At 38.0% G+C, this 26,024-nt stretch overlaps 1 protein-coding gene across 15 annotated transcripts in view; it reads left to right on the top strand.

Annotated features, from left to right (window-relative positions):
* The window catches only part of KHDRBS2 (KH RNA binding domain containing, signal transduction associated 2), a 339,817-nt gene that overhangs the window by 31,186 nt on the left and 282,607 nt on the right, over positions 1-26,024 (top strand). The window contains exon 2 of one of the 15 annotated variants that reach the window (XR_004239393.1): positions 14,261-14,475. The exons of the other annotated variants lie outside the window; for them this stretch is intronic. The gene's annotated coding sequence lies outside the window, so the exon portion shown is untranslated. The remainder of the gene's footprint in view (positions 1-14,260; positions 14,476-26,024) is intronic. 15 annotated transcript variants of the gene reach the window in all.

Below are 26,024 nucleotides of genomic sequence, written 5' to 3'. Positions count from 1 at the left end.
TAGCTCCTGTTATGATCGGGTTTAAACACAGAAGAGCAAAGAAAATCAAGTGTCTGTGCATAAACCAGAAGGAACTTGGAAGGTTCAAAATATACCCAAAAACGAGATTAAAACCAAACAAGGTTAGATATTGCTGCCAAAAAATTGATGTATTTTATTTAATAGTAAAAGAGGCAAAGAGAAAGAAAGAGGAAAGAAAGAAATAGAGGAAGAAGTGTGTGTGGGGGGTGGGGGAACAGGGAGAGGTGACAGGGGTTAGGTGGAAGCAATCACCCATCCGAGGGTCCCAACGAGGTCTCGTTGCTCCCCTCCATCTGGTCTGCTGGTGGTGAGGGTCCCCCGTCGCTGCTGTCACGTCGTCACACACTGCCACACGCCGAAGAGTGTAGAATCCTGTGCATTAATACGTGTTTTGGCCAGGTGGGAATGCCCACGTGCCTCCTCTTGCAGGAGCCGGTTTAACACTGTCCCTTGCAACACTGAGGGTCTGTTGCATCCTCTCTGGTGCTCTGGTGCAGGGTCTGGGGACCCCTTTGTAGGGCCCCTTTGATGGGCCATGTCAGCCCCTCTGTCCTTCATGTGGATGCAGCTTGGGTGAAGGGACCCCTCAGCTGGGCTCCTCTGCACACGGGAGGATGGGCTTTCACTGCGCCTCTCACCAGAGGCTTTTCCAACACACACCCAAAACCTGTCTCTCCCCACCCTTTGGTTCGAGGGTCTGTTCAAGCCTGGCAGCTGACAGCCCTGGGGCCGTGATCTCCACCCCCAAAGGTGCTAAGCTTGATCCCTCTGAAATGTATTCTTCTCCCCCAGCCCAGACCTGAGTCATGTTTATCTTATCTTCATCATCGAGCAGTGTGTAGGGCCTCTCAGAGCCTCATTCAGGGTGTGATAGTCTTCTCTGCAGCTTTTGTAATACAATTTTGAAAGTCCTTCATGAAAATGTGTAAGTCGTAAACTATAATATTTCAGTCTCTGGCAGGTCCTGGGTCAGTTGGGAGGGGAGGGCTCTGTCTTTGGGGCCTCAGAGGTAAGTAGATAATATGGCTATTTTTTCTCTGTGCTGGGTTTTGTTGTGTTTGTAACTTATGTCACCTGGGGAACCTATTCCAGTCACTATATTGGGTTTTTTACCTTTGACAGTTCCTTTTGCAGTGGTGAATGGTGACCCTGAGGGCTGGGCAGTTGCACCTCAGGGGCGGCCTTCTGTACTGAATCTACCAGGCACCACAAGTTCTTACTTTGTCATGCTTTAAGTCTTAGGAATTTCTAAAGCTTATCCTTCTCTCCACAAATGATTTCCTCCTTCACTGAACACAGGTGTTCTAGTAGGTGTCCTGGATCCAGCTGGGGGAAGGACTGGTCTTGCCAGTCTTATGGCCTAGACAACTTTAGCATTTGTAGATTAAAACACTTGCCTTCCACCTTTCCTAACCTGTGTGTACAGCCTGTCCCCTGATTCTCCCCAGGTGACAGCTAGAGGCAGCCTGAGCAAGTTTATAAGCAAGAATTTGCTCAATTCTCTCCTCCTTTATTTGAAGACAGATGGGGCCCTCTTGTTACTGGCCTGAGATATCCCAGGTTTCCTATCAGGGCTGTGCAAAGTTCTCTGGACCCCATGGGTTTATTAGTTGCGGAGAAGCTGCTTTAGTAACAGTTTCTGTAATTTCATTTGGGCCTTTTGCCACTAAAGTTTTAGGCTTCCCTCAATCTCATGGGTCTCTTCCTCCTTCCTGGTATGCAGTGCTAAATACATTATTGATTTATTACCCTCTAGTCTAGTTAGAAATACTCTTGGACCACAGTAGTCCTCACGTTCCTCTGGGGGCAGTAGGATTCTATCCCCCTCTCAGGCTTACTGAGCAGGTGTATTCTGCCTCCGTGTTCCCCTGATTTTTGCTCTGTTTTTCTTGTAGTTTTGCTAGCTTCCCAGGTGTATATGAGATGGATGTTTGAGATGTATATGAGATGAGTGTTTGATTTACTCCATCACCCATAATTTTGGTGGTCTTTGTTTTGCTTATAGGTCTGCTTATAGACTAGTTTCTGTTCCTCTTGTTCTGATTCTTTCCATGTCCTCAGGGTCATTCCAAATGCCTCTGTCCTAGTCTTTAGGTGAGACTATGAATTTTAAAGGTTCTGACTGTGTTATTGTAGCTTCTGTTTTTTCTTCTGACTTCCTCATTCTGTCCTTGAATTGACTATTGACTGCTACGGTCGTATTTTGCTTGATTTCTATCTTTGCCTTTTTCTATGTGGAATCCCTGGCACGCACGCACTTTGGGCAGCAGTCAGACACTTTACATATTACATCCTTTCCTTTTCCATCTTTTACAGATCCCTTGCATTCTCTTTCTCTCAGCGCTATTTTATCTTCATCTTTCCAATACTGTCTTGTTGAGCCCAATCCCTCCCCTCCTGCGTGGGTTTGCCGTTGTTTGCTTGTAAAACTTGTATGAGATGTCCATTTCTAGTTCGTTTGAATACATATACTTTCTTCTAGTGGACTTGGCCAAACTGCTGTGCTTGATATGCCTGAAAGGCTCTGCATCAGTTTTAATATGGCAGAGTAGTTGAGAGGAGGTTCTCAGACATGTATGACAAATAAGACACGATGATTGTGTTTAGATTTATTGCTAATACAATATCTAAACATTGTCAATTCAGTGTCTAAATAAGAACTCTATGATCTGTTACAGTGGTTTGTATAATCAGGTTGTGGTCTCTCCTTTTGAGTCATGAGGATTCAATGAGACCCTTGTACTTTCTAAATTTCTCTAGGTGCAGCTGGGTCTACTTATTCTCAGAACTGGCCAACAGATTTGTATAAAGCAGGTTCAGCTAGAAAAGTATAGGTTTGCAATCTTTGACCTTGTAGAATTCAAAATTACAAGGAAACTTTGTAGCTTCTTTAGGATTTCATCTCCTTATTTGAACAAATATTAGTGCTTTTTACTCAGCTTTCCAAAAATGAGTGTTCCCTGTCTTTGGGCTGGATGTACCCTGCAGGCATCTCTCCCAGGGTAGGATGGCCCGACCCTGGGAGCTGCCTGCAGCCTTGGGAGGCCTGTTTGCCCAGTTGGCCCACTCTCCAGCAGCATTTTAAGACCAGGAAACCTTAGGGCAGGCTTTTATCTCAGTATACAGGGGATACTTCTCAAGCCTTAACCATTCATTGCTGCTTATTTTGGTAAACTTAGTAATGAACGTGGGATAGACTTTACAGAAGTTTATGTCATTATACAATTTTGTTAACATGAAAGATAATGCAAATGGCATATATTCCAGTACATAAAATGCAGTTTAATTGGAAAATATAGCAGTGGTCATGACAGAAGTGAAAATTGCTTTATAATCATATGTTAACTAGCATTTTGGGGATGAAAAAGTTTATTCAAATATAATCCATAAGGAAAAGCATCCATGAGTTTTTCTAAAATATCAAGCCAGTCACTGACTCTTCAAGTAAAGATTCTCAGTGTCTGCTTCTATTAACTCAGGTTTTCTAAAGGCAGATTGTACATACTGCTGAGACCTATTGCTTGTTGTTGGCACATTCAACAAGTGTATGAATATATGTAATTCAGTCTCTCCAACTAACTCTAAATATACCATATTTTTTCTTTGCACTTCTTAATGTCACTGATACACTAAGACAGTGCTCAGGTTTGACTTCAATATGTTGCACAAGACTGCTTTATGTTATTTAAATCTTGTAAATCCTACTAGTTCGAAGAGGAAATGCCTCAGAGCCAATCTGCTTTTCACACAACATGCAGGCATCCTACTCAGAACAAATTACCCTGTGAATGTTTATCATTGTAAAGATTGATTAAAATAAAGATGTCATTTTTCAGAGTTTTATGGGATAAGAATGGGAAGGACCTGAGCTTGTCACAAGATGAGAGAAATTGCGTATCGATCTTCTACTAAGAGTTACAGGTTTGTGAGAAATACTGGTGGCTTGTTGATGGACCCTTAAGAATTGATAGTTGAATTAAAGAAATTATAGTAACTAGATTTCTCTAAGGAAAAAGATTGTTCCCTGAGTAGTCAACTGGAAGCATCTTGATATTAATCACATTGCTGCTGTCTTGTGATCTACATAAAGAAACAGTACTGGTATTTCCAACACATTTATCTTTATAACATGAATATTGAGCCTCAAATCAGGTACAGAATCTAGAACTAGTATAACATGAATGGCACCACATAATGTACACAAACATTGAGTCTGTCCCTCTGAGACATCATCTTCCCACTTCACCTGAATTTAAACATTGAAATCAGCTGCGTTCTCAGGCCAGTGGTGCTATTAAACTGTTGTGAGGTTTACTAACTTTCCAAACTCTTTAACAGGTATTTCTTCATTATGCAATGCGTTTTGGAAAAATTACATTAATTTACTTAAATATTTCTATTGATCTGATTAGTCGAAGAGTTTGATATATAGGGTTTATTCTGCTGAGGCTCTGTATGAGATTAAGTTCACGAATTTGAATAGTTGCAGTCAGTCATGAAAAAGAATCTAAAAGGTGCTGTTTGTCCCTAAGTTGTGACAGCTCAGTTGTGAAACTTTGTCTGGTAAGATAAAGGTGCTTGAAAGGCTGAAGGTGACTGGTGATCACAGGGAATCTTGGGCAATTACTCACTTCTGTGGTGGAAGGATACCAAATGTGCATTTCAGATTAGACAGTCTGTTCATTCCTTTTTTGATTACTTAATGTAGAAGCTAGTTGTCCCAGTTAATCAGTGTGAAGAGATGAGCTCTCCATTTTTTCTTCCCAGAGATTTAATATTTTTAATACAGAAAACAGATTTTGTTGATGTAGTAATCTTGTTTCTTTCAATCAACCTGTTGTTCAGCGAGCTGCAGTTTTGGGTAATTACTTAGTGCCAAAAGAGCCACAAATACTTGCTTTCCTTCTGACTAAGAGGATATGAATCCCTCAGGGATGACATGAATCTGTAACCCAGGCAAAACAATATGGTTTGACATATTTTAGGTAATTAGTAGAGATATCAACTAGTGATAAGTATTGTAGTCTTTTGACAATCGTTTAAAGTTGGGAGTTGAGAAATCAACCTGTGTTAGAACTGTAGCATGGTCGTTTTGTTGGGTTGTTTTTTTTTTTGTGACTGCTTTATATTTTCTGTCTTAATGTCAATGCATAGTGTTGTAAATTATCACATTGCAAAAAGATAAAAAATATTCCATGATAAATTTTCCCACTGGGGTGAGGGTACTGTTTATCTGGACTTCAGTTTCAGTGGGATCCATCATGAAACCCTGCTGTTATCACATGGAGAGCAGTGATGCACTGGTACAACACTTCGTTCCAGCATATGTTGGTCAAGTTGTTTGGTGTCTGGTGCTTTTTTTGTTGTAGATAACACTGACCAGTTGTACTGATGGCTTTTTGTGTTAACAGAATGGCAAGGAAATCCTTTTTTGAATGAGACAGCAGAATGTTTATGTATGAGCTAAGCATGGATAGTATATGATTGAGCTGTCATTTAACATTCCTTGAAGACTTAATGTAAAATAAACATACAGAAAACTAAGAGTAGATCTGGAAGTGATTTGTTCGGAGAATTTTTTGTGGTCAAGTGTGAGTCAGAACAGTTTCAAAAGAAATTCTTTATCACTTACTTAAATATGTTGCAGTTTTAATAGAAATTTCCTTGTAGCTCTAGCTGACTTGCACAATCTCAGAGATATTTAAAAGAAATGTCTACGAGGTCTGTGTTGTTTTGGGGATTTACTTCAGATTGACTGTTGCCAGAGGACATGTTTAAATCAGAGCTACCTTTAATAAAACTTAAATTACCTACATATAGTCTATAGTTCCAGTAATACAATAGTTCTAGTAAAAGTATAGTTCTTGTAATACAGTAGAGGTCCTTGTTAGAACAAGAGATAGATGGTTGTTTTTTATTATTCTGACATTCAGTGGTATGAGTTTGAGGTAGCGGGATGTCTAATCTATAGGGAATCCATCTTAATTTTAAGTATATCTCTATATGATGGCATGATTTCATAGTTCTACCCAAGAAAGACCTCTAGTCTTTTTGTCTCTTTGCTGATCTCTTTTTCTTTATACATTCATTTCAGTGTTGCACTTTTTTAGTACAAAAGCTTTTGAGGAATAAAAAAATACCAATTTTCAGGATTTTTGGAACGGATTCAACATTTTGGCTCTTCCCCAAAATGCATTTCATACCATATTCTTTGTGTATTCTTCCTTCCTTTAGAGGGAAACTGTATAATGCTGTGCAATGACTTCATCAGAAGACATTAACACCTTTTGCTGTTCCAAAGTAGCATCTACTCAGAATTTGTAGTTGTATATATGTGTATCCCTGCAGACTGATGAGGGAGCTACTCAATGAATGAAACTGTCTGCCTAGAAACCTCCTAAGTCCGAAATGGCAACCAAGTTCGCCTCTTCTCCTAGCACTGCCTGACTCCAACCTGGGGCCCTTCCCTCCTCAGTCTGAAAGCTTTCTGTCAATGTTAATGCACTCATACATAAATGCTCAGAAAAATTGCATTGAGGATAATTACCACTGCTCTCATACCCTGGAATTCTATCCTGTGGTGTATTTAGCATTAGTTTCTTGAGTGCTCATCAGGGAGCAGTGGGCATGGAAATTGAGTGGATCAGTTTCTGTCTCATTCTACGCAGCAAGAATAGAATGAATAGAAAAAGAGGGTTGTCTCACTTGTGTGGACTGCCCATCTTTGCACATACTCCATTGCATCTGCTGCTTCTTCCTCCGACTAGAGAGACTTAAGATACCTATTCTAGCACAGTCACTTGCAGACCTATTTAACCAAAGCTTAGACAAAATAAGGCAGCCTGCATTTAAGGAAGTGGACTCTATTCCATGATTTCTGTATCCTATGCTGTAATTGTGGTGATTAATTAGAAGAACAGCAATTGCTTCTATGCTTACTTTTGCCTCTCTAAACTTCAGCAACTATGAAGAGTTAATCCACACTGTTTCAGTCTTAGCTATGAAATGTATAGACCTTTGACCACGACTAAAAAATAAGTAAATGAATGCTGTAATGTTTTCAGAAGATAAAGACTGCTGGGGTGGATAGCTTAAGCCATGTAGACTTCTGGGCATTGTCTTGTGATTGTTTTGCATTCGTAGGGGTGTAGAAATTTGTAAAGCTGCTAATTCCTGCAGAGCCAACAGCAAGACCCTGTTCTAGGTTTGGCAATAGCATTATTGGAGCCTGAAACCCTTAAACAGGCTACTACTTCACTATTTTATCTAACACAGCCAAAGAGCGCTGAATAGTTCTTGCCACACTCCTTCACTGATTAAGTGCAAAATAATAATAGCTTCAGAAAATATATGAAAAATAAATACTACTTTTAGATTTTTGTGAGAAAAAACTAACTTGTAAACCTTTCATACCTGTGTTGCTGTTAGTTGTTTATACTCAAATCCATTTGCCTTTATTAAGTTTCCATGACGACTTTAAACTGCATTTATTACTGTGCACAGGGAGAAATACTTTTGGTTTTTGATTGCTTTTTTTTCCCTGTGTTACATCCTCTGCCACTCAGGAAGGAATTGTACTCGTTTCACTATATTTTAATAATTTTTCCAGGGAAAGTGTTTTTGTATGTTGTAAATATGCATTTGTGATTTTCAAGGAAATTCTAATTAACTTCCAGGATACTTGTAGCATTACAAAGTAAGCAGTGGAGGTAATTCAACAGAGGACTGTCTGTAGGGGAACTCCTGTGGGGTGGCTCAGGAGCTGGGGATGTGAGAGGCTCAGTTCCCTCAAGCATTGTGTTGCTACAGAAAGTTGGGGTGCCACTGTTACTTTAGCCTATTAAGCTGTTAAAAGTTACTTTGCCTCTCTAAATGGGCACCCAAAGATACTATTTTATTGTTTGGCTTTTTACTGAATTCTTAGATGTTCCAAATTTCTACCAAGTTCTGCGTTCTTTCCCTGTGAAAAAGCTATCTGACTATCTTCACATACATTAATGTTTCAGGTTGATATTTCTCGAGTGCATATTTTATGAATGTGTTGGTTTATCAAAGATGTGTAAACCAACTTTAACTTATTTCCAGTCCAGTGAAAGTACATGCAATGTATTATATTAAAGCAAGCCCAATGCAAACTTTGTCTAAATAAAAATGTCTCAGCAGCATAAAATATTAATAATATGTTGAATTACAAAAAAAAGGCTCTTTGAAAAGTCACATGCTCTATATTGCCATGCCTTTAATTGAATCAGGTGTGTTGTTATAAGATCTCTCTGTCCAGATGGATGTTGAAAATACCAGGTGATGGAAACTGCACAATGTGTTTCCCTGGTTACTCTGTGCCACTGCTGATTTGGGGAAATACTCATTCTCCAGTGGTAGCATTTTTGCAAATATCTTCCCATAGTTCAAGCTTCTGTCATTTCATTCGGTTATTCCTTCTTAGTTCTGCACGTTTGATTCCTTGTGTTCAGCCCCCTCAGGGCAGCTTGAAGAGCAGTTCAGTAAATGAATTCTGCAAACATTGTGTGTGTGCTGGTCAGCTTAGTGGGCTTTTTTCCCAGCTGTGCACTCTGTTTATGTCATTGTGAACACATTAAAAAGATGGTTGGGCATCTGTATTTTCATTTGAGTATCTGTAGAGGAAAATGTTGTATTGTGAACATCAGTCAAAAATTATGGGGATTGGGGGCAGTCTTAGGAGAATTTTATGTCAATGAAATAAATTGGTACTTGGTGAAATATGATCTTTCTTCTGTAAGTTTTAAGTAATTTTAAATGAATTCCTGGTTAATTGCAACATGATGAAATCCCATTGTGGCATATATAAAAACAACTTGACAGCATCCTAGAAAATTTAGTCCAGGACTCTTCCTGATCAGTGATAGCTCAGATGCTTTTTAGCTGCTGAGAATCTCAAGAGGAGCTGGTTCACCAGAGATGTGTGCATCTGTGTGAGTGTAACGCAGCAGAAAGAGGAAAGAATCTGCAGAATAAGAGCAGCGTGGGCTTTCCATTGTGCCAATGATCATAACAAAATGAGACTATTTAATGTTATAAATTAGAGGTCAAAAAATGTCTGTTGCCTTGCAAGTGGCTTTATGCCTGTCTCCCATATGTCCTCTGGTTACCTTAATAGTGGTATTTCAGAGATACTTTGCTCCTTTTAAGTAGTGAAAATTAATAGAGCAGTTGTTAAATTAGGTACTTATTTTCTAGATATATAAATCTACAAATTATCTATTAGAATTTATTTTAATAATTAAATACATGCTCTTTCACGAGTTGTTAGCAGCTCTCATAGAGTGTTTCATACCATTGCCGTGATTGCACTGAGTGTAAATCAACTTGGGAAATGAGAATACCTCCTTCATTACAACCACTAAAACATCATTTCAAAATCATCCATCATATCCATACGTGCTTGTGACTTTTTCACAGGCTGCCACTCCCTTCTGCTCCTCACCAATCTTTTTAGTGTCAAACAAGTTGGAAGGGTGAAACATGAGGGGGTAGCTTGTACAAGTCAGAAGAGAGTGGGACAACTTGATCAGGATCTCTTTCAATATCCAGTGACAGGACTTGTGGGAGTGGTTCAAAGCTGTGCCAGGGGAGGCTGAGCCCAGACATCTGGAAGCATTTCTTCACCCAGAGGGTTGTTGGTCAGGCACTGGAACAGGCTTCTTAGAGAGAGAGGAGGTTGGTTCCCTAAGCCTGTCAGTGAGAGGCATTAGCAAATTATCCTTCATAATATGTTTTAGCTTTTGGTCGAGCCTGAAGTGGTCAGACAGTTGGACAAGGTGAGCATTGTAGGTCCCTTCCAACTGGAACAGTCTATTGTATTCTACAGTCCATTCTATAGGAATGGGAAGGGAGCCAAAAGCATGTTGAAGCTGGAAAATGAATGCTGTAGAGAAGTGGCAGGGGGACATGCTGCAGGTTGCCAGCCCATTGGCTGTGCTCCCCTTTCAGGGCTTTCTCCTCCCCATGTGTGCTATATTCTATTGCTGTCCTCCCTCGCATGCCTTTCTGCTGCCTCGTCTGCCTCCTGGTTTTTGCAGCAAGTTGCCTTGCAGCTGTGCCCTGATAAGCATGTAATGAGTACTGTGAAAACATATGTCTTCAAAAATGGCTTCCATTTGAGGTGGTAGATGCTTTATTCATTAATTGTGTCAGTGTTTCATGTTGTTAAAAAATGGAGAACCTCAATAGTGAATTTCTGTAATTCGGGTTGAAGGGATTACATTTAAAGCTGGCTTTAGAAGTATTCCTCTGAGCATGTTTGAGTGCTGATGTTTGTTAATAATGACCATATGGCTGTCATCTCTATTTCTTTAATTCACTGAAAAGTCCTAGGATTTTCCTATCTCCTGTCATTGTGTTTTGATGTCTTTTTATCTTCATTGTGGCGTGTACCTGCATTTAATTCTTCCAGGGTATTTTCTCCTTGTTAGTAAATGACCCACCAGTTACTTTGCTCGTTTTACTTTGACATTTACTTTAAGGTCCTGTATATTTTTTTTGTGTTAGTGTTTCCTCAGAACTCCTGCTATCAGTTAAGAATATGCTCAAACAAATGAAGGCCATTTTGGTTGTATACTTCAGCGGTAGGTGTAAAGATTTACTGATAAAACCTAAAGAATTAATTTAAAATCAGAGAGATAACATATTTCTGTGACTTACATAATATTATATATGCCTGAGGTGATAAGATTAATAATTTTTCAAGGATAATAAACATTTTGAAGTTTTAATAACCTAATATGCTTCAGCATTGGATTGCATTGGACAGTGAAAAGATGTTAAAATACATTATTGTATTTAACGATGCCTATATTCATTATAAAAAATGCCATATTGATGTTTATAAGAAATGTTTCTAAAATAACAGTATAAAGATTTCGTCATCAGTTAATCAAGACAAATTAGTTGCTGAGGAATACATAAAAATAGCAGTGAAATTTATTTTAACCTTATCACAATAAACGTAAGTAAATGCTTTTTCAGTGAAGTGTAGACCTACTGCCATTGGGAAGGAGAAGGCATACAGTAGTTACATTATATTTCTTTGTATGATCATGAGAATTGGAAAGCGATTCGTGCGACCAGAGCTGTAGGTTGCCCAGACAGATAGTTTATTTATGGCTGTTATTATGATGCTTATGATACCGTGAGATGCTTGTTAGATCTGTGTACACAGATGTAGTGGACTTTAATCTGCTTATTCATCCCCTTTGTGCTGAGACTGTGATAGTCGGTGCTTTGTGCTGGTGTTATAACTGCTTTGGTTTTTTGTTTTTTGTTTGGAGAATAACATCATTGTATGAAATACTGATTGTACACGTACTCCTTTCAAAATAAATTTAGTTACCCTTATGTATCTGCTAAGATCCTAGACACTCTGAGAAACCATCTTCAAAGCATAGTCTGTGCCTGAAACTGCTGCTAAAATTCACTCTTTCAGCTTACCCTCGGGTTGGTACACAAAGACTCGTACAATGCTTAGTCATGTGACTCTTCTTTGAGGATTGGACTATTCTTAGTTTTATTTATACCTATGTTGTCATGTGAGGTTGGTTCTCGTGGTTCTAGTGAGAGTGTGATAATTATACTGCCTGAAACTGCAGTTTTTAGAATCTGTCAAATACTCCCTGACTCTCTGGAGATGAAATGGTATATTAAAATGGAGCTCTCTGAATCAAAATATCTCTGTATCAGCTTTTCCATGAAGCCAAGTTATAGGTAACATGGACAATGAATATCTCATGTGACAAATACTTGTCTAAATATTGTGAGGGTTTCTTTTGAAGTAAAAGTAGAGATTAGAGGAGTGTATTTTATAACAGAAGGTTAAAAAGGCAGTGATGAGACAACAGATTTATTAGTAGGAGCATCCTGTTAAGTAACGTATCTTGCCGTTCTTCACTTCTATGCCACATTGTCACATTTTGTATTGGCATTCCAGCTGCCTTGGCTATTTTCAGTAGCACTGGTGTTAAGATAGCGCAATCTGTCTATATGGTATCAATAAAATGCAGACTGTACAGAAAACATATATTGGAATATTTGGAATCATTTAGATTTTGCTTAGGGACTTCTGGAAGTGTATAATACAGGTGGCTGCCAAATGTCAGCCTTCAGTGGGGTTGTCCTGGTTTTTGCTGGAAATAAGGTAGCACTGGGAGTGCAAATACCTCCTATCTTTTTTTAGAGCATCTGGTATTCAGTAGAGTAGAAAATCAGGCATCATGATCCTTAGCAGGATTTAAGTGATATATGTGGAGACACTTAGGCGAAGTGAGCATGTTTTGAGGGTAGTAACAGAGAGTAATCAGAATCTAATGTGTGTGAACTAGAGACTGATGGTGAAACTTGTGATCCACAGAGAGCAAGCAGAAAGCTCTGCAGAGTGAGCATCCAGTGCACTGCTCAGCAGTGCTGCTTTTATAGTAGGAATAATAGGAGCAAACCAAGAATATAATAATCTCCATAAGAATTGTACTGATCTTTTGAAGATTTAGAAGAAGTACTTTTTTCAAGACCACTCTTAAGGCAACCCTAGATCTTTGAATTTTTATGTCATTTATTCATTCACTATCATTGCATACAATGAAAAAAGAAAAAAAGCAGCATATTTGAATTAGAAGGAAAAATAACAAAAATACAGAAGATATTTCTGTGTAGATTGACAGCCAGTTTTTGTGCCATGATTGTTTTGGCTCTCTTGAGAAGTAACTGTTATTATGCCTAGTTTATTTTATGCCTCCTGCCACTGCAGACTCTTCTTCTGATTAAGGGACTAATATCTACTGTGACGTCCTTTTCTTTCTTCTGCATTACTCATTACTTAATCAGTTTTGGACTATGCCAAACACAACACAGTGCAGAATAATTCATAACATTTGCTATATTTGACAGCTATAAGGTTGATATTATTGGTTTTGTAATTTACTTAACATCTCACCTAGCTAATAGCAAGAGTAGTCTATTAAGATGTTTACCAATGCTTCCTTCAGCTTATTTCTTTGCAATTACAATTCTAACACAATTATTACAAATAAATATGTCTAAACAAACAAACAAAAAAAACCCAAACAAACAACCCCCCCCCAAAAATCATTACCCTCTTAGTTTATTTTCCAGTTGAATCTTGAATTCAAAATTAATTTAGCTGGAACAGATAAACTCATATATCCTCCTTCAGTTCAGTATGAATTCATGCAAAATGAGCAGCTGAGTTTACTTATATAGCTTAACAATCCTTACACAAAATTACTGGCATTATTTAAGGCCGCCCTAGGTCAAAGATTTGACTGCCTAGTAGAAGTACATCAGAAGACTGGATGCTTTAGTAAAGAATACTTCTATTTATGAAACAGAAATGCCATTGTGTTTGACGACCTTTTGCATGTAGAACAAATCCTGAATATACAGTAGAAAGCATGTCCCAGCAAAATAAGGAATGATGTAATGCACTTCAGAATTTCACTGGTACTGTGCCCACAATACTTTATGTTCTATAAAATACTTTTAGGGCTGATTCATCATTAAGATTGTAGAGTTATACCTACACTACTAGCTTTTCATACAGAACGATGGAGCTTTGAAGAAAAGAAAGAAAAAGGATCATTTCTTCATCATGTCTATTTGTCTTTCTTAGGTGTATTGAAGATATACATCTGCTAGCAGGTGAAGGAGTAAAGCATTTGTAAAATGTTCCTGAACTACAAATAAAGCCAGTGACTTTATTAATAGAATAAATATAATGACATTCTGCTAAGGAAAAGTTTAATTTTTAACCATCTGTATTTATGACAATTCATATAAGGGAGAAGCTTTCTAAAATTAGGAATAGCTCCTGCTTGTAGTGCAAAAGGCAACGCAAGATGAATATTTAAGGATGAGTTTGATCTCAGGTTCTGTCTAGGGAATACAATTCAGGGTGATACCCACAGCCAGGGGTATCAGGTTGTCTTCTCTTTTGCTTGCAACAAGCATACAAGTGAGCAGTGAAAGATTGGTCTATCTATTTATCTAGTCTATCTATCCAGCTAATTTTTCACATTTGCCTCTCTTGTTGCTTCTACAACCTTCTCTCAGGATGTCAGCTTATATCTGCCTGATTTGTATCCCTTCAAAACACTTCTAATCGTCCTTACTTAAAAGTTTGACCCGTGATCTTTATCTTTTTTTTCCTACAACAAGCAGGTTATGTTTTTCTCTTCAGATCTCTTCATAGCATTTTCTATGTGCTGCCACCCACCCAGTCGTTCATCATCTGTTATTGAGATGTCATCTCCCAGCTAAGATCTGCCTGCTGAGCCGCCCCTCATCACTCTTCTTGAAGATCCTCAAGGAGAAATACCTTTGCTCTTGTCATGTGGTGGTCCTCCATGATAGCACCTGTAAACTGCATTGGTTCGTCAGTATCATGTTAGAAAACAACTTTTACAAATAAGAGTGTTTCTTTAAACTTTGTCTCTTATTATTGAAGGTTTAATAGGAAAAACAGTGTATAAACTGGTCCTGAAATGAAAGCTGGTAATGTTTGCTAGAGCCAGCTGGGATTGGCTCTGCTGGACAGGGAGGAAGCTTCTGGCAGCTTCTCACACAAGCCATCCCTGTAGCCCCCCACTACCCAAACCTGGACATGCAAACCCAATAAATACTGTAATAAGAATATAAACATAATAAGACTGGGCCTCTCCTTTCTTTAAACTATAGTACTGAAGAGTCTTGTAGGGGTATGTTCATTGCTCAGATGCCATTTTTTGGTTGGGATTTTGCATAATAGGAAAAACAGGCAAGGAAAATCAGGGGATGGATTATTCCATGTTCACTGAAAAGTCATGCATTTTTCTTGTCTAATTCCCACTGGTTTCCTAATGGTGTATTTCTAGATCAAAGCATATTTAGTGGAATCTGAACCTCAGAAGACCTTTCATCCTGCAAATGAGAATATGTTGGCACAGTGCTGTGAATCATGGGCAGGTTTCATAATGTTGGATATAGTGCTGTACTTGTCTGTAGAGAACTTCATGATCCAGTCTTGGCCTTATATTTGTAAGCATTAAAGATGTGGCTTCAAAAGATACCTGCTCATCTGAATGCTTAATTTCAGGATGAATTAAGAACTTAAACATCTTTAAAATCCAGGGTTAAGTTAATTTTTCCTTAAACATGTCAGTTTTAGAACATATCTCTATTGTTTTTATATTTCTCTTTAATTTGGGGTTTTCACAGCATGTTTTATGCTGATCCCATGGCATACAATTGTTAGAGCTGCTGACACACAAGTAGAAAGTCTGCTTCAGTTCCATGATGTCTTTCGTTTAACCTGTTCTGCACTGCTACTGATCTGATTGTTAGTGAAATGTTTCTATGGACTTGTTACATAAAACTTTCTCAGATGCTTCTTCTTTAATAAAACCATCGTAATTTCTCCTGAAGCATTTATTTTCAAATTCATAGAATTTGTCTCTGTGAAATGACTTATCATATGGCATGAGAGAGAGAAGTTTAATAGAGGACAATAGCCAATACCCAAAATATAGTATAGATCACAAAGGTAAATCTGCATATTTTCCATTTTCTTTTGGCAGATAGCCAGACAGCCACTTATGAGAAGTTACATTATTTCTAGATTTTCAGTTAACTACATGAATAATTGCTCCATTTTTTGTTTGCAGATACTGGAATCTGTCTTCATATCATAATGATAGCCTAGCCTTTAATTTGTGTGCAGGAGTTTTAATTGGTAGAGATGTTTTCTATAGCAGCATGCATCTTCTGAAATAAAGCAACACACATCCTTTGATTAATGCGGGCTAAGTCACTGGAGTGTTCATGGTGGCAGCATCAATTTCTAGGCAGAAAAGCTAGAAAAGAATGCAGAAAAAATAGTAAGCCTGTTATTATCCCATGTCACTTTATTTGTATGTTAATGTTTGAAAATCTGAATTTTTGCTTACCAATATGCCATTCAAATAGTATTTTCTATTAGCAAGTCGTTGATGTTTTTTTGGTTTTATTAAAGAATGATGGTTTTTTCCTGCACTTCCCTAAAATACTGGTAGGTAGATGCATGGATTCAAATGTAACGTGACTTTGTTTTCCCTACAGTAGTTGAAATAAAACAATTTTATTGAAAATTCCTTTCATGTCTGCCTGTGTAATTTCAATTGTAGAAGTATTTTTAAAGTAGGACACTTACTGTGTGTATTGTTTGACCTTGTTTGATTTAGATGTTTTGGACTTTTTAGAATACCCTAGGAAGTACTACACTGGCATTTGACTTGTAGCCTGTGCTTAAACTCTCCATTTATATGGAGTTTATTTATCCATTTAGTTTTTATTTTTAAACCTTGATATATAAAGTCCCTAAGAAGAGGCTGTTATGTATTCAGGTAGATGACAAAATTAATATTTAAAGTTTAGATTTCAAAGTGTGCCTAATCAGTGAGATGGTCTATCTTTGCCCATTTCTCTTTTAGCTCCCATTCAGAAACAATTCTGTTCTTCCTCTCTGATGTCCCTTCTTATTCTCCACCTTAGTGTAGTCTTCAGATTTGTTCCCTTGATTTCTCATGTCCTTCCTGATAATTTGTTGTTGAAGATTGATGAAGCATGACATGAACTTTTGCCCTTCTTCTCCTTTATATTTTTTGTTTGTTTGTTACTTTGGTTGATCCTGTCATCTGTTTTCTTGTTTTTCTGCTTCATATTTCCTTGAGTGTCTCCTGGCCATCTCTTGACACCTTTCTCTCCAGATTTCCAGATTCCTTGCCTTCTAGCTTCATTCTGGCTTATGTTCTAGAAATACTTTATAATGGAAAATGAGCTATATCTGTAGTGTCTAATACCATGTCTTGTACAATATTTTGGAAGCAGTCACAATACTTAATTTTGCTTTCTGGAATTAAAGAAAATGTTTTTCAGCCAAGAAAAGATACAATCCATTGGCAGTTTCAGAAAAAAAGAGAAGAAAATAAAAGTGCAGATTTAAGTTTGTTTCTTGTCTATTCTGCTCCTCTTTTTTGTTTAATGTTTTAATTATTTAGTTACTTTACTTTTGAAGTTGCTCACACTTGCTGTTTTTGTAGATGCATGAAAAGACCTATATCCTTTCTTGAAGCATCCTTTTAAACAAATACTTTTAAAATGGACATTAATACTCACGGCTGGGTAGCCATGAAGTTGTGTGTGGGCAAGAACTGACATGCCCCAGTGATTATCCACAATTTTACCTCTCTTACAAGAGCATGTAGTGACAGGACAAGCGGTGATGGCTTCGAACTGAAAGAGAGTAGGTTTAGATTACATATTAGGAAGAAATTCTTTACTGAGGGTGAGGGTGGTGAGGCACTGTCTCAGATTACTCAAAGAAGTTGTGGATAACCCATCCCTGGAATTGCTCAAGGCCAGGCTGGATGGGGTTCTGAGCAACCTGGTCTTATGGAAGGTGTCCCTGCCCATGGCAGGGGGGTTGGAACAACATGATCTTTGAGGTCCCTTCCAACCCTTAAACATTTTGTGATTCTCTCCAATACTAAGAGTGCTTTGTGTTTCCTTACTGAAACAAAAATCTATCTTACATTTTCATTACTCCATAAAATTGAAATGATAAATATGAGTACCATCAGCTGTTGCTGTTGATGGCATCCATCCTAAAGCAAAGGGAAAGTGATAGGATTTTTATCATAATTTAAAAAATGCCAGCATTAAAAACACCCCAGCATTATACCTGCCAAGACCTGATGGAGTATTTTTTATATGAAATGGTTCCAATTTGTTGAAAAAAGAAGCACTTCTCCAAAAATATTAAATTCCTTATTAGCTCAGCATCAAGTTGCAGTTCTTGTGTTGGGTTGAGCCTGAGCAGAGCTGTTTCGCAATGGAACATATTGTCTTGCGGCACAGTGTACTCCTGGAAATTTTCTTCTTCCTCAAGAATGAGCCTGTGGCATTTTCTGAACTTGAGAGGCTGTTTCCTGTACTAATCAAGGCAGCTGACAAGCCCTTCAGTGTGTTTGAATCAGTGTGGGTTTGTCCAAGTTCTTTCTTTGCCCTGTACACCCTCAGGCACAAATTGACAGATTTTTTTTTTTTTACCAGCTGCTGAGATGGTTGGCAAGAGACATGTAACCAGATGAGAAGACTTGTTAGTCTGAGACATAAAATTCAGGCAAACTGAGCGATTTCCTTTTTAACATTTTCATTGTGAACTGTATTTTCTTCTGTTTCTTAAATATTTCGTGATACCTAATCTGCAGCAGCATAAGCAGTTTCCTCTGGACGTGGTTAATTAGGATGCTTGTTGTGAAGTAGGACAGTTCTCAAATGCGGCCAGTCTCAGAGATCTCACTACTGTTTCACCAGAGCTAGGAGAAGGAGTTTTTTGTATGCCTGTTAATGAACAGTAATAGTGAGGTAAATTGTGAAGGTGTCATATAAAGTAGGAGACAGGAAAGAAGAAAAAGATGTTCCCAGGTACACAAGAGTATTATGGGCATTTTCATTTGCTTGATGATTTTAAGTAAGGCAGGTGCTCTTTTCCACACTCAGAATAAGGGCCTAACTGCCAATTACCTTAATGGAAGGAATGAATTGCTCCTAAAGAAAAGCAGGGCGTACACCAAATTTATATGAGTTTCTGGGTAACAAGATTCACCAACATTCAAATTGGTGAACAAAACAAGCTGAAAGGTGCTTACACTTTTTAGATGAAATTGAATGTCTCTGTTTACTTAGAATCATAGAGGTCTTTCCCTACTTCAGTTGCTCTGTGATTCTGAGTCCATTAACCAGCACTGCCAACTCTACCTCTAAACCATGCCCTTAAGTACCACAACTGCATGTTTTTTGAACACTTCCGGGATGGTGACTTTGCCACTTCCCTGGGCAGCCTGTTCCAATGCGTCACCACCCTTCCAGTGCAGACATTTTTCCTAATACTGAATCTAAACCTCCCTTGGCACAATCTCCTGTCCTATCTGTTGTTACATGGGGAAAAAAGATGGACACACACCTGTGCACACCCTGCTTTGAGGTGGTAGTAGAGAGCAATAAGGTCTTCCCTGATTCTCCTTTTTTCCAGGCTAAACAACCCCAGGTCCCTCTGCTGCTCCTCATAAGACTGGTGCTCCAAATTAATTTCCAGAATTATATTGTAGTTCTTTATCCAGTTCTGCACAAGTATTCACTGGGTTCAGAGTGCTTTACTGGGCAACAGTACATTATTCCCTAAACAGTTTAATGATAGGTATGCTAGTAAGGAGGAGGGTAATGAAGAGCCTGCATAGTGGCAGCCTATGGGCTCCTATGTCAAAAGTAATTTTATTACATTCCCTCTCAGTCATGTAATCTGTGCTTCTGCATTTTTCAGGTATTAGGTGTTCGCAAATTATAGGGCAAAATGACTACTGGGATGACTTTTATGGTAATTTTAAGAAAAATTTTCTAAGGAAGTACAGTTAGTTGGTACAATTAAATTAATTAAATTTTTGTCTGCCAGGCTTTTTCCCCCCAATATTTTCTAAACATGTCGGCTAATTTCAAATTTATAGGAAATAGAAATTCATTAGTTACTGTCTTAGCATTTTGTCGTAATGTCTAGGTAAACGCGATGCCTGATGTCAGGTGTTTGGAAAAGAGCCATAATACTCCTTAGTCTTCTGGAGATGCTGATTCGCAGAAAAACTGTTGTCTCCCACAGAACTGGTCCCTGTCTTTTCCACACTGATAATACAGCAAGGTGCACTGAGCTTGAGGAGTGAACTCCTGAGTCTGGCATAGACTTTTATGCCAGCTTTTCTATCCCCTGGGCTAGGAACTGCCTTGAAACTGGGTGCCATTGCTTTGACTTCTAATGATGAAAAGCCATCCGTGGGAGCTGAGAGTATATTTGGTTTTATGGTGTGTTGCTGTTATAACTGCAGGACTTTGGCATTAAGAAAAAGAAATGCATCTTTTTGACAGGGTGAAAAAATGATATTTGGCCATTTAGGCCAGTGTGGGGTCTTCCAGCTAGCTGGAGTTAGGAATAGTATGCCTAGGTGTTATTTATAGATAACCACTTGTGTAAGGGCTCAGCAAGGATTCAGACTTACTCCTGGACTGTAAAAAATTAAGCAGCTGTGTAGATCCATCACAAGCAGCTTCCACTGTTATTGGAAGCTTCTCAGGTTGCTTGTTTCCTGGCAGCACTCCTGCTTACTCTGGATTCCTGTGATACTTTTTTTTTTTTTCAATGGAATAAGAAGCAAAGGATCTGGTGGAGAAAAAAAGGACGCTTCCCATCACTGACTTTTAGATGTATGCCAGAAGCATACACTGTACTCGTACTATTTGAAAACATTATCCTGGGCCCTTTTTTTCCCCCTTGACAAGATAACAGGCTTTGATGAAGTGGGTTGCAGACAGGTTCAAACATGTCTTCTTCACCTTTTAAAATTGATTTCTAGAAATCTAGTTGTAGGAATCAAAGGATATGTGCAGGAAAGGAAACAAGTCTCCTTGACATCAGTATGTTTTAATTTACTGCTGTGGCCTGTACAAAGAAAATGAGTATTCTTAAGGCAAGGTTAGAAATCTATGAAAAACGCACGTCTTGTTTGCCACAGTATCAGTTGTGATACCTCTCTAGGATGAGTTTTAATTCCTTGTGTCAAATAACCCAGAGTAATGAAATCACATTACCTGATGTTAATGTGGTTTCTTCCCTAGGAATACAAATTCACTTGCTTGGAATTTTCTTGGTTGCCATAGACTATCCTATTTCCAGGCAGGATGGAGGTTTCCTGCTTTTTGTTGAATAGTTTGCAGATTCTTGGTTTACATCGAGTTGTAAGAATGTCCCTAATCTTGCCTCAGTTGCCAAATGCTTTTTCTTGCATGAATGAATCATAGCCAAGAACACTGAGGGGCACTTAACAAAAACTAACGTGTAGTTTGCTCCTACTTCTGGTGAGGTTACTGGACTGGTTTCTGTATCCTTATGTTACAGCTATTTCATTAAATGGAGTAGGCCCAAGCATTGGCACCTTGTTCACATGTCCCTGTCACATCTGCAGATCAGTAGGTGAGCAGCCAGTACTTAGACATGGCCTGAAGTGCAGTATGAGTGAGGAAAAACCTACTGAGTGTGGTGGGAGCATAAGTGTGTTCTGTCAAATCCATTGAAAAATCCAATGTAGAAAAATCCACAGGAGGCTCTGCAATAAGATCTTCCTCAGATTATTAAAATATCTTTAATTTTACACATTTTCTTCATTTCAGCTTCGTTTTTCACTGCATGTTTACAAGTGTGTTGATTCATGTTGCTGCATGATCCATATATTTTTAGATACTGCGGACAATTTCTTCTGAAGAGGCTATGCAGAAAGGTTGATATCTTTTTAGTGTGTGCTGCTGATCCTCTGGAGCAAGGATCTCTTTGTACAGACTTCCAAGTGGAGGCTTAAAGCAAAGTGGATTTGTGAGTGAAGGCTTACATACCATTGTACTGTTTAGATATCACTAGTTTAGTCCTTTAATTTAAATATCAGTTTATCAAAAAGTTCTTATTTGTAACTGTTGCTTTCAGTCTGAAGTAAGATAAAGTAAAATGTGAGTCGTCTTTCATTGTGATAGGAAATGGTGTGATCTTTTGGATGAACTAGGAAATCCTGATAACAAGCAGTGAAACTCTGAACATCATTAAACTTGACATTTGGCTTAATATTTATGTTGGCTACGTAGTCTTAATAAGCACCTGGATATAACTTTAATGTAAATGAAGTCTTTGGTGATGAAACAGTGAGTGTTTAAGAGATAATGTCATTGTACAGAGGTAGAAATAATTGTTCATATCATCACTGAATCTTTTGTTTCCTTATTTTGTGCTTTTTTACCAGTTATGAATAAAAAGTTTGGGTTTTTTATATATAACTATTTGGTTTATATATGAGTATATATACACACACAGTATTTTCCCGTCTGTATAGCAGTCAGACCCATTCTTTGCTGACAGAGCACACTAGGGAGCAAAGGTCATACTCTGAGGTGCTAAATCTCTCCCACCTCTCAGCAATTCCTTGCATTTACTTGGGGTTTCATAATCTCTTCTGAACTTCGGTTTTTCCTGTCAGTCTTTCAGATACAGATAACTTTCTGAGCCCAAGATCTGAAGTGACATTATAAATGGAACTAGTCTTTTGAAGGTTTGTAGACTCCTTTCAAATACTTTGGTAACTGTCTGAGCAGAGATTATTAGCTCATTAGTAGTATTGCTACCTGGAAAACCAGGAGAGGTCAATGAGAAGTCTGAACTTCAAGCAAAATTTTACACTGGTTCTTAACTTCAGTATATGGCATATTTTCATAGTTTTCAATATTGTGAACTTCTAGACATCAGTCTTATTCTGTAGCTGTTCCACCTCACAGTACAGAAAAGTCTGAAAAAGGCTAAGTAAGAGCAGAAAGGAAAAAAAATGCCTGCTGGTTCATATCTCTCTCTTGCTCTGAGGACAGAATAGCAGACATGATTATCACTAATAAGTTCTAGGACTGAAGAGAGTGAAGAAACTTCCCAGAAAGTGTGAAGAGACAGAAAAGCTTCCTTTTGTCTGGTTGCTCCAGCTGGATAGAGCAACCCGCTCAAGAATACCAACAGCTTTCAGATAGTCAGAGATAGGTAATGAGTATGTCACCGGTGGACTTAGCTGCGATTTCAGTGATCGATTCATCTTTCACCCCTACTTACCTGTTCCACACCACACAATATGTAGCACAGCACTGATGTTTTCTCTTCAGATTAATCTGTGAGAACACTTCAGTGTGTCCTGAAGTGCCTTGTTTGAATGGACTTTTACACAGTAGAAACTACAAAAATCTTTGGGAAAAAGCTACTTTCCTTTTCTTACGTGTCATAGCAACACAGTTTGCTAGGGTTTTAAATTCAAGGACACCTAGAGATATGTTTACAAATAAATACACTTGTGATGTTTTTGTTGGTTTTTGCTTGATTTTTTACTTGTCTGAGTAAATCTTCATGCTCCCTATTTCTTCTTACGAGTAGTCTCATTCTCAGATGAAAGAAACCCAGTATTAAATTAAAAATATTCCAACAACTTTCAGATTTGCCTTTCATCCAGCTGGTGGCATGTTCATAATACTATCTAAGCTGCTCTGAAGGTAAGAGGTAAGAAGGGAGAAGTGTGCTGGGAACAGCTATTTAGTGAACTGCACACCATAGTTAAAGCAATACAACAGCTGCCAACACCAAACTTGCAACATAGCCTATGCAGGTTAACTCCCCAAATGCGTGTTTGACTTCAAAGACACTTTTGAAAGAACTTCAGTCTTTAAAATCTTACCCAGTGGCTTGCTCTCTTTTTAACAATTTGATGAAAAATATATTTAATCAATGTTGTAATTGTTTGGTCCTTTTAATAGTCCTTTTATAATCCTAATAATAGTCCTTTTTTTTCCAAAGGAAGAAAAAAATTGTATCTTGAAGCTAACATTGTTGTCACTCTTTAAATGTTGTCCCCAACTCTATTTAGTAAGCCATCACATTCAAAATGCATCCCAGATCTTTTCTTTATACTGCACTTGCTGATGCTGTCCTTAAGATTGCTGTTGGTTATTTTTACTGAGGCGAGAAAGACTCCATCAATTTCCTGCAGCAAATTTCATCATAAATAGTATTTTTTTTTTGTGATTACAGTTGGTATATATCTAGAATTACCTGGGATAATGTATCAAGGAGTTATTCAGCAACTGAACTAGGATTATATGGACTACTGTCTTGAGGAACTACTTGGAAATCAGACTTAAAACTCTCCATGGAAAGCTATGCATCTGAGCAGATGTTTATAAATTTAGTAAGAACTAATATTTCCGTTTCAGGACTTCTCTAGTTATTTAACACTACTAGTATTGTCTTCATAGCTTTTTTAATCTATACTGATCTAGGCATAGGTCAGTAGATGGATACATTAGGTAATTATTTTTCTACCAATAGTATAATTTGCACATGAAACTACCCTGTGGCATACCTTTGCAAGCTGCTGATTACACAATAGGTAGAGCCAAAGTAGTAACCAGGCAGTAAAAATCAGTTGCCAGTATAGAGATGGGGATGGAAATCTAAGTTTTTGCACACTTTTTCATTTTCTCCTTTGTCTCCTTGTTAATTCTCTTTGGTTTTCATTAAATTAGAAATATGAAGTTCTTTAGATTTTTAATTACTTTTCTACCTATGTTAGTACATTTTGTTAAAAAAGTTTGCTAAGGATACAGGGTTTATGCAATCATGCTGTTCCTGTCTTCTAACTTTTTCTGCAGTAATATTTAAGTCTTTTGGATAAGTTCCAGAAATTTGACAGACAAGGATAAGTCTGAAGGGTTCAGACCAGGTTATTCAGGGATTTGTCCAGATGGAACCTGAAATCCTCCAGTGGAGGAGATGGTGTAGCATATCTGGACTACCTGCAGCCCTGCTGGGCTGTGTTGAGAAAACTTTTCCTTATATACAGTCCGAACCTTTCTATTTTCACCTTTTCCCTGTTTTCTCTCGTCCCTGTTTCACACTGCTGTGAAGAGCCTGACTGGGGGAATATCAGTGTTGCTGAGCTGCTGTTAGACCCCTCAGAGCTGTCTCTTAACCACAATAAACAGGCCCAGTTCTCTCAGCCTCTTCTCACAGGGCAGGTGCTCCAGCTCTGGCCACCATGAGTGGCCTCCACCGACCTTGCTCCACTTTTTCAATGTCTTTCCTGTTCTGTGGAAGAGAGGGGGCAAATCTGGCCCCAGTGTTACACATACATACCATCTCATGAGTACCTACTAAAGAATATGGTCACTTTTCTACATTTTCTCTATATTCTATAAAATAGGCAGCCTGATAGATGATAATGGTCATAAAGTCCAACAATAAAAAATACTTGCATTATGAATTAAACTTTTAGTGGAGACTGTATTTTCAGATGTGCCCAAATTGAAAAGACCTTCAGTGCCTTATGGGACATCATGGAATCTAATCATAAGGGAAGAATCTGTAAAAGATTTGATTTTATCAATATGGATGCTTTCAGCAGTTCCCCAGTATAATTACATGTTATACATAAAAGTATTTTTTTTGTTTTCAATCTGTAACATGACAGATGCTTTCTCCTCCTGAGAAACACTAAATACCCATTTTTGTTCCTTCTCATACTGTGCCTGATTTTGCATGTCTCTGTCATTCCTTTTTGACTTGTCTTTCAGAATTCTTTCTGAGCATTATTTTACTAGCCACTTTTCTTGCTTGAGAGCCGAGGTGATTCAGCTCGAGTTAATACTGTGACAATGCTTTTGGTGATTTTGAGTGTAGACAAATTCAGTTTGTATCTGTCTACAGCAGATGACATGAACATGTAGATTTGACCCACAATTATATAACAGGCATTACATTCATCATTGGCAGAGGTATTGCCTTACTTGCCTGATGTAATAAAAATTACTCCCATATCTTCCCTGAACCACCCCAGCTAGCTTTGTGAGTTAATGAGTATGTGTACATAAAGTCAAGGAATGTTGATACGATACATGAGTGTGTTTCTGGGTGAATATAGTGAGCCTGTGGCTAATTTTTCAGTGCTTATGGCTGATTGTACTGTCATTATAACCCCTCCCAACTCCTGTTAGACACTCAATGTTTTTACTTTTAAATTACCTGTTCTTAGGGGTTTGGATGTAGTTTTCATTACTGGAAATTTCTTAGGATGTTCCCTTCCCATGAATTAACTTCATTTTAGTTTGTCCAGCTGGTTTTATTGAGCCATCTGCTTTTTTTTTTTCCTGACTCAAATCCAGTAGCCCTGCTTTCAATTAAAATGTAATGCCTTAGACAGAAATCGAGTCTTCATGTATGTTTTCAGTATTTTCTTTCTAAAAATATGCTGGGATTTTTTGTTAGCACCACTGTAGGTATTCACTGTTCCAGCTGTGTAATTTTGTAATGAACTTCAAATTTAAAAAGC

This window comes from Corvus moneduloides, chromosome 3, assembly GCF_009650955.1.
Source record: "Corvus moneduloides isolate bCorMon1 chromosome 3, bCorMon1.pri, whole genome shotgun sequence".
Classification (NCBI taxonomy): domain Eukaryota; kingdom Metazoa; phylum Chordata; class Aves; order Passeriformes; family Corvidae; genus Corvus; species Corvus moneduloides.
This window is presented reverse-complemented; position numbering and strand designations above follow the sequence as displayed.